This window comes from Diadema antillarum, unplaced genomic scaffold (genome assembly GCF_040938485.1).
Source record: "Diadema antillarum isolate AM-2024a unplaced genomic scaffold, OU_Dant_1.0 seq00000674_RagTag, whole genome shotgun sequence".
Classification (NCBI taxonomy): domain Eukaryota; kingdom Metazoa; phylum Echinodermata; class Echinoidea; order Diadematoida; family Diadematidae; genus Diadema; species Diadema antillarum.
This window is the reverse complement of record NW_027271580.1, coordinates 1497560-1507270: the sequence shown is the minus strand read 5'-3', so window position 1 is coordinate 1507270 and position 9711 is coordinate 1497560.

Below are 9711 nucleotides of genomic sequence, written 5' to 3'. Positions count from 1 at the left end.
TCAATGAACTTTAATACAGATTGCAAGGAGGTAATGCAGATATCTCCGTTGATTTAGAAGTATTAGGGTAGTTGGTGCAATTTTGCTGATGTTTGTGTGGCTTCCAGAATTTAAATTGTTGATTTTAAAAAGTTAACAGTAAGAGCAGTTTAACATTGTGTAAATAGGTTTATATTCATTATGAAGAGAAAACATTTTTTTTTGTGTATAGATGGTTAAGCTATTTAAGATCTTGATAGGAAAAAAGGTAGGAATATAAGATTGTAGATGTGCACAGATTGTCAGATTGTACAAAACAGAACATGAATAAATCCATGATATGGGTCTCATGACTATAAGTGCACAAAAAAGAAGAAAGATGTTCACATGAAAAATTGGACATTTTAAAGATCAACAGCTCCTTCTATGTCTGCGAGAAGCATAAATTGCCAAATTCAGTCCTTTATATCGAGATTGCATTTTTTCCAGTAATTTTCTCAGCTGTTCTGCTCTATATGGTTCCTTAGATTTGCCATATGCATACCTGTGTGAAAGCATGTTTGTAATGCAGCAAATTGTTTGAATAGATTCCGATACCATGGCAACAATATTGATTTTAGCTTGTACTATTTATACTCTCTCTTACATATTTCAAGATGGGCTTGTTTCTCAACCTGGCTTCAAATGCATCATCATTATGACATAATTCAATTTACCCAAATACATTTGAAGGTTTTTGTTTTTATCATTGATGTTCTCTTCTTTTGTTCTTCTATGACTGCACTGAATAACATCCTCATCAAGTTGTTTTCATTACACCACAGCTTTTACAACCAAATACAATGTAATATGTCATATGATATTCCCCCGACATTGTAGAGATATAGGATAGACATGAGAAAAGCATACTACACAGTGTAGTGAGCAGAAGCTATTTTTACAACTCAAGATGCAAATAGAATGGCATTCCAAAACTCTTAATGCACCAGAAAGAAAAAGAAAATCACAATTCCAAGAGGTTTGATAGTTGTACTGTATGTTGTGTTGCACAAACAAAATTGCTTATCACAGTTTTATGTATTTGCAAGCTTTCCATGCTTACATTCCTCTTGCGCATTCTATGTTTGTTTTATATCAAAGAGTGTGAGTGAAACCACAATTTTCTGTAATCAATATCAAATGTGATGCTCCATTTAAACATACTGTGCACTTTGTCTTCAAAATCCATGCATTAAAGGAGAGCGACTTTGCAGCTTAGGCAGCATAGAATTTGCTGGCAAAAAATATCTGCTGTAATCATCATTTTTCTTCTTATCCAGCTAGAGGTGTCTTTGATAGCTGATCACCAAAGTAGATCTTTTGGCAAAATGGTGTGGCAATGACAACTTGCTCCTAGTTTTATGTCTTATCAATCCAAAAGCTGCAGTAATGATAGTAGCATTCATCCTGCCATCAACTACACATTCCAACTTTGTGGATTGGTCTTCACTGTAAATGCAAATTCTGTATTTTATGAACCGCTATGTCAGTTGACAAGTGAATCCGGTTCCAACTCCTGTCCAATTGTGTATCTACTTATGATGATGCAGTAATATAAGGCAATTCATTTCAGTGAACATAAAAAAGTACTGGAAATCTATTCAGAAGGTTGTTTGACTTTGTTGTTTAAATGAAAAAATAAAAGAGTAAAGGTAAATGAAAAGATAAATAAAAATAAACAAAATTCCACTTCTTTTCTTGAAATCAGCAAAACGGCTTCCTATGAAAGCAACATAAAAGTTGGCATTAATGCTTGAGTCATAATATTGACAATAGGATACAATGTAAGCTTGATTATTTTTTTATTCATGTATATTGTAACCATAAAAACCATAACTCTTTCAAGTTTAAACATACATGTAAATAAAACTGTTGGAAAGAAAGTATCCGTGTGAGGATTTTTTACTCTGACCAATTTTAAACTAACAACTCATGCTAATGAATCCATAAATTGGCCATGTATTAGCCAGTCTCAATGGGATGTGTAGTATATGTAACATATATCTACTCTGACCAATTTTAAACTAACAACTTGACTCATGTTAATGAATTCATATATTGGTCATACATTAGTCGGTCTCGATGGAATGTGTAGATGACGTTAAAGGATTGGTATAACTTTTGCCATGCTCTTTCTCTCTTTTCTATCTTCTATAAGAGGTTTTCCTGGTTTGTCTGAAATGTGCTCATTTTGAATGTGATCAAGATTCCAATAAAGTGTATCATAGGCATATTAGCATACTTGTTTAGATAATGGATGTCATTATCTTTTACACTTGTATTTTTTTTAAATAACTGTGATTTTTTAGATGGAGATGTGAAGGGGCTTCCATAATTGACTAGCACAGAGAAAAGGAAAGAGCTATTGAGACTGACTAACCTCCCAGACAAGTGATGAGTCGAGTGTGACTACAGAGAGTCAGATGAGACAGACAAGTCTTCAGAGAAGTACAGATGGGCAAGATTGACTAACCTTGATGAGAGATCAAGAGTTAAGTATGGCTGACCAACCTAAGCTGACTAACCTTGGGATCAGCTGAGAGGACCGTGAGAGGGAGAAGATAGGGAAGTTAAGAGACAAAGTGAGTAACCATTGTAAGAGAGGAATAGAGGCATATAAGGTTCCAAACAACAAATAAATGGAGGTAATGCTGGATTAAAAAACCTGAAATAGAAATAGTGACAGTCAAGAGTGCAAGCCCCCCCCCCCCAAAAAAAAAGAAGAATGTTAAAGGCAAGTAAAACTACCATTTAATGTCAGAGAGAATGAAAGGAGCCAATGAAATTGCTTGTGTGGAGGTAAAAAAATGTTCATGGACACCATCTCTCACCGAACACTGACATACATGTATATATCTCACTATATCTAGAGATATATTTAAGCATATATATATATATATATATATATATATATATATATATATATATATGTATATATATATATATATATATATATATATATATATATATATATATATATATATATATTTATATATATATATGTATATATCGTCGGCCTCATGCCAAAAGGGCCTTAACACCATAGACTTTGTACACAGTTAGGGCCCTTTTGGCATGAGGCCGATGATATATATATATATATATATATATATATATATATATATATATATATATATATATATATATAATTATATACATGCTATTTCCAGCCATAAGGGGAAATGCGGAAGAAATGATAGTTTGGGGGAATTTTTATTAAAAGCATGAAAGTATTCAGAAAAAATGCAAATATTGCCCTTATTGAAAAATTATGCATCATATGCCACTAAATTCTGTGTGTTAACGAGAAAATACAACTCTTTTTTTTATAGAAAAAGCAGATATATCTAAATTCCCCATGACCTGTTTTCTATGCACATCCAATATATACACCCATTTTTTGCATCCCTGCCAATCTCCCCTAAATTGTATTAATGGCACAGTCCTAAATCTATACACACTATGCCATCTGTGCCCTACTATGAAATAGTCCCGAGGCCCTAGACCAATGATATGACTTTGAAAAATATTGTCAAAACCAATTCCCCTTTGGAATGAATTCCCCTTAAGATACCTCGTTTTCAGATGTATATTCCCCCATGGACCGTTTTACACACACACACACACACACACACACACACACACACACACACACACACACACACACACGTATATATATATATATATACATATATATATATATATATATATACATATATATATATATATATATATATATATATATATATATTGTATATATATATATATCGTCGCTGGGGCGACAAGACCTCATATCTACAAAATGTCAAATGTTCAGGAGAGCCAAAAAATATGGCGGCCAAAGCACTATACTGAATGGTACAGCCGTTCCTTTGATGTGCCATGGTGGCTTCATTTTTTGGGTAAGACAACTAGGATTTGGACAGGACATCACTTAACCGAAAAGCAGAGATGCCAAGTTCAAAAAAACTTTTATGAGTGAGATTTTTATGACTCAGTGTCTCCGCGCTCGCGCGCATGCGCACGCGAAAGAGGAGGGTGTCCCAATCCCATGGTAGGGAGCTTTTTTTTAATTATTAGCTCTTAATGATGCTATCTGGTGCGTACTTAAGTGACTATTTTGTACTAATTTTGAAAGGCAAAAGGGAAATATACCTTCAATTGCAACTATCACTTTAATCCTTTGAGCTATGCTCCTTATTTTTGGCCCAAATTGCAGACTTCACCAGATGCGTGAGAAAAATGGGTGCCATGCGTGAGATCGTGAGACAGACCCTAAATGCTTGAGTCTCACGCACAATGCGTGAGACTTGGTAGCTCTGGAAAAGTCATTTTCACCAAAATTGCAGATACAAGGTCTTGTCACCCCAGCGACGATATATATATATATATATATATATATATATATATATATATATATATATATATATATATATATATATATATATATATATATACATATAGAGAGAGGGAGGAACTGGAAGATTTCCTGAGAGAGAGAGGAATATTGACCTACAGGGCATACATACACACATATGTACACTAACGGGCGTGTATATAGGGAGGTTTAGCAACATGTACATATGATATTGTACCTTTTATATGTGTATGCTTTCCAGAGTCTAATGTAATCTTGAATGCGAGTGAAAAATGAATCATAGGACTGCTGAACGATGTCCAGTACATGTGTATTAATTTGCAAGTACAGTACACGTACATATAAGATGAACCCCATATTCCAGTTCTTAGACAAAGCAAAATAGAAAAAATGAAATGGCTTGAAAAACATTGAAATAGAAATGGCTCATTGACACAGTGAGAGAACATGTAATCACAAGTGGATTATAACAAGAGCTTGTGTGAATTATAACAGGAGCTAACATGTTTTGACAAACTTGCCAGGGAGGCATCTGTTTGTGTGGATACTTGTTATGTTCCCATGGAAACCACATCCAACTCTGTCAACCGCCGGATTACTATAGATGACAAGTGAAAACATGTGCCTATTCACAACACGCAAGGCCTTACCATGTCAAAGTGGGTAGCTCCTGACAAAATAGATACTTCCGTAAGGGTGATTCTGGGCCTTTTCACCAAAACATCCTGAAGATGATATTGATATGCATGGTTTGAATTACAGTGGTGATATTCGAGTGTATGCAAGTTTTAATGTCATGTGTTTGCCAATGTATTGCCCTTTGTGTAGCACCAATATAAAATCTATTATATTTCTTCAATGATGTAATCATCCTGATTAAGCTGCATAAACTGTGAACATATGCATGTGTGTGTGCATGTGAGTATATATATATATATATATACCGTATAAGCTGTTATTTTCGTGCACAGATATTTTCGCGAATGAGGTTATAGACGTTTTCGCGAGATGTTGTTTTCGCGATCCGACGCCTACGCTAACATAAGTGCGCTATTAACCCTAGCGCATGGAGACATTTTCGAGTGTTGTTAAATTCGTGATCCAACTGAGATTCGCGAAAATTAACAGCTTATACAGTATATCATACATAATTTATCTATTCAAATAAAATTAATAAAACAAAAAACAAAATACAGTACAATACATAACAGGATAATAACTCAAATTGATCTTTATTTGAAATATCAGCAATTATTTTATTTGTTTATTCACAGGGTGTGATGTTTAGTGTACTATGTGCTAATAACATCTCTTATTAGAAGACCAGAAAGAGAGTGCACAACAGAAAAGAAAAAAAAAAAGAGTACAGCACTAATGCCACACACAACATACTGATCCAATTCAAGACCTTTTCTACCAATGGCTTCTTTTCTTGTATGACAAACTGAACATTAACACAGTGGTATTCTCGTTATCACTGGCTGCCAAACTACTTTACCTGGTCTTTAAAAAGTACAAAATTAAATGTTCTTGATAATATGCCTTGTTTCAACATACCCCAAGCCATATTTGTACAATATATGGGCTGATTCTCTCCATCAGCGGTGTCAATGCGGATTCCAATATATCTTTTAGCTATTTACACAGGTTTACCTTAGACAGTCCCTTCTGTAGCTTTAGCTGCTAAATATCAAAACATTTTGATGGCAGCAAAGCGAAAATATTGATAATAGTCATCATATTACATCTTTAAAAAAAAATGATAAAGAAATGCAGAAAGAATCTTAACATCAGCAATGATATAGGCATGAAACACAACTTTGAACCCTTTAAGTAGCTATCAAAGTTCTACAGGAATGGAATTCTATGGTCATAACGTCAGTGATGAAAATGGACATTAAATACTGCTATACATTTTGCCTATTATGTGCTATACATATTTCACTGACTGCAGATGTCTACCAAGTTGAAGTGGCCATCTTCAGACACTGCTACTTTCCACCTTGACACAAATTTTCATTGAAATCTGACATAATCATGCACAGGCAAATCAATCCAAATTTAAATACATGAATATGAATAAGCATCATATGCATATGTATGTTTCACAGAGCAATTGAAAAAAAAAAATGACTTTGTCGACTTGCATAGCCACCACTACAGTTAAACAGAAGTCAACACCTGCAACCTACAGAAATCATCCACCATAAAATTGTCACTTGAAATGGCTCCATCAATTCATCTAGCCTTCATTACCCCAGGAGAAGTTCATCTAATTGCGTTGAAATCAAAAGGCTTTTAAACACACTTCAGAATCAATACCATATTCGAACATTTTGTTAGTTTACACAAGCGATTGCTGTGACTTGTCATTTGAGATGCCATCTAAAACAATCAAAATCAGCCACATGTACATATGCAAAAAAAGAAAAAGAAAAATCACAATGATAGTTTGCACCAGCGACACAAAGGGTTGGCAAATTGTGACACATTGATGAGTTTGCATATGGATCTTATCTCCCTTTCTATTTTAAATTGCAAATAATACACTTTTTAAACACAGTAGTATCCAACATCTGTTTTTAGTGCTGTATTTTTCAGTGACAAGTGACAACTTAACCTTACTTTCCATTCATGGTCCTGGTGAAGAGCAGCTGTAATTTGAGTTGGATTTTGCATGTTTGTTTGTTTGTTTTTAAAATCCTGAAGACAACTGCACCACGTCTTGGGCCAAACTATAAAAACAGAATCTGATGAAAACCATATGAATAGCTCTGATATGTGCAATTTGACATATTCTGTTCTTAAAAATTGTGTTGTTTCTTTTTCTTTGTTTTTTTTTAAAAACAAGTTCATTTCATCCCTATTCATTGCAACAGACTTTACTACAGCTCCCTTAATGATGCGAGGGTCAGGGAGAACAGTAAAAGAAATAAACAAGACCTCGTCCCTCTCAGAAAATGTGGTAAATATGAAACGCAGACATTGGCAGTGTTACTCATGCTTAGTTGAAAGTCTTCTCTGGATTATTGGTCAAAAAGAAAATAAAAATCATTTTCAGACATTTTCCTCTCCAACACTCAAAAGTCATAGAAATTTTTATCATTCATCTGAATAGTGATGCAGCAGGGCAAAGGCAAATGCAATGAAAAAAAGATATTCAAGGAAAAACTATCCCCAACAAGAGATTATTTTGAATGCAAGCAATTAAACATAGGCAACAGCTCTGTGAATACCTGTCCAGAGTTTGACAAACACTCCAAACACGATGAAGTAACTATCATGTGAACATTAACAAGTCATCTAACATGACCTACAGCTTCTTGGTGAAAAACATCTTTCTCATGGAATACAGTATCCCTTGCACAGCACTCTCATGTACTTGGAACATAAAATGACTGAGATATACGGACTTGTGTGACAGTAATACTCGCTATCATCCACTGTGTTGGAAGACATGTAAGAGCATGCTGTCAAATGAAAAAAAAAGGAGTAAAACCTGCAATATTTAAGAAAAAAAAAATACACACACATACTCTGCTAGACATGTTACAATTATACAACGATGGTAGAAAAATAACATGTGACTGACATTTAAACAACTCAAACAACTTTATGAGTACACTATCTCTGAAATCCAAATAAGATTCACTACACAGCTGCTTATGTTTTCCACTGCTTACATTCAAAATAACATTCCATGTCAGGTCAGTTCCCCTCAAAGCCTGTTTAGAAGGTAGTACATGATTATAAACTCGGACATTGCATATACCTGCAGTTGCTAGTAAGATCAGTGGGGTGTTGCAAGAAAGTTGAAATTCATTGCAACTTGCAACTGATTGTCACTGGCCAATCAAAATCATTGTTGCATGCATGTCTTCTTAATAGGGCAGACCCTGAGCCAATCAGAATGGTTGTTTCAAAATTAGCAATTATTTGCAATTGATTGCAACTTTCTTGCAACACCCCACAGGAGAGTGAGAAAGAGAGAAATAAAGGGGAAGTAAGAGGATGACAGAATGAGCGACAGAGAGAGAGAGAACACCACTATTCACATTTAGGTTCTGACACAATGCAGACACATTTCATATTGAACGTGAAGGCATTTCTATCTCAAACTGACAGGTCCACGTTTACGTCTCTGTTCTCAACTACTTCACTCTGAACACTGTCATTAACATGTCTTTAGTCATAATAATTCAGCACAGACGAAGACACACAAGAAAGGAGAACCCACATTCAAGGAAAGAGGCTGGGGAGGGGGAGGGGCATTCAAATGATCATAAACCTGAATCCTGTGTTGCAAGTGTTTCAAAGTAGACTGCTCCTTCTAAGCCATTGGACTCTTTGCCTCAAAAATTATAAATTCACAGCTATCTTATTACCTATTTTCTTTTCATTTCCACTCTCAATAATACTTCAATGAGATACGGTAACTTTAAATAACCATCATGGAATCTGAATCATTGCTCAAATTGAAATAATACACTACACATTAAAAGGTTACTATCTCCTCTTGGCATTGCAAGCAATTTTCCAGCACACAAAGTACTCACGTTTACATCAGATAAATTCAATTCACATGTACCTTAATTCAAGGCTTGCTTTTTTTCTTTTTTCTTTTTTCTTTTTTCAATGGCACTCCGGCAAATATCTGTATCTATGTAGTTATCTTAAGAAGTTTGCGTCTATGTTCCTATTTCTGCGCTACCTCTTCGACAGAATGTATTCCTGTTCACTAGATATATGGGCATCTTGTTTTTGCACATGGTTTAAGAGGAAATTAGGGAAACAAGAATGCGAAGCACAGTTCTAATTTTGATACAGTAAGTGCGGCTACTGTTTAATACTCCATTTGGTGTAGTCAGTATCTTATCAGAACCAAATGCTGAGGTACTTATGTATTTCATTTAGATTCTGTTATTATAATCATACACTATAACAAAAATTCACATTGAATGCAATGACATGATGAACTAGTGCATGTACTATTTCATTACCTAGATCTTTTTTCTTTTTCTTTTTTTTAAACTGCAGAAATGCAACTGTACCAATGTCTCGCAATATCCATTTCACGGAGAACAAAATTGAGACACCAACTTTTGCAAGTAAATTGCTGAATCAACAATAATAATTTCAGGTTTGTGAGAATGCAAAAAAAAGAAAAAAGAGTTGGTATGTTTCAACAACAGCACATGGAACAAGTTTGGTTCACACAGGCAAGTAAAAAAAAAAAGAGAATTAAAATCCCCTTATCTACTTTGAGGACAGTGAGTGAGAGGAAAAACAGGACAAGAGGGAGGGGGAGAATTCAT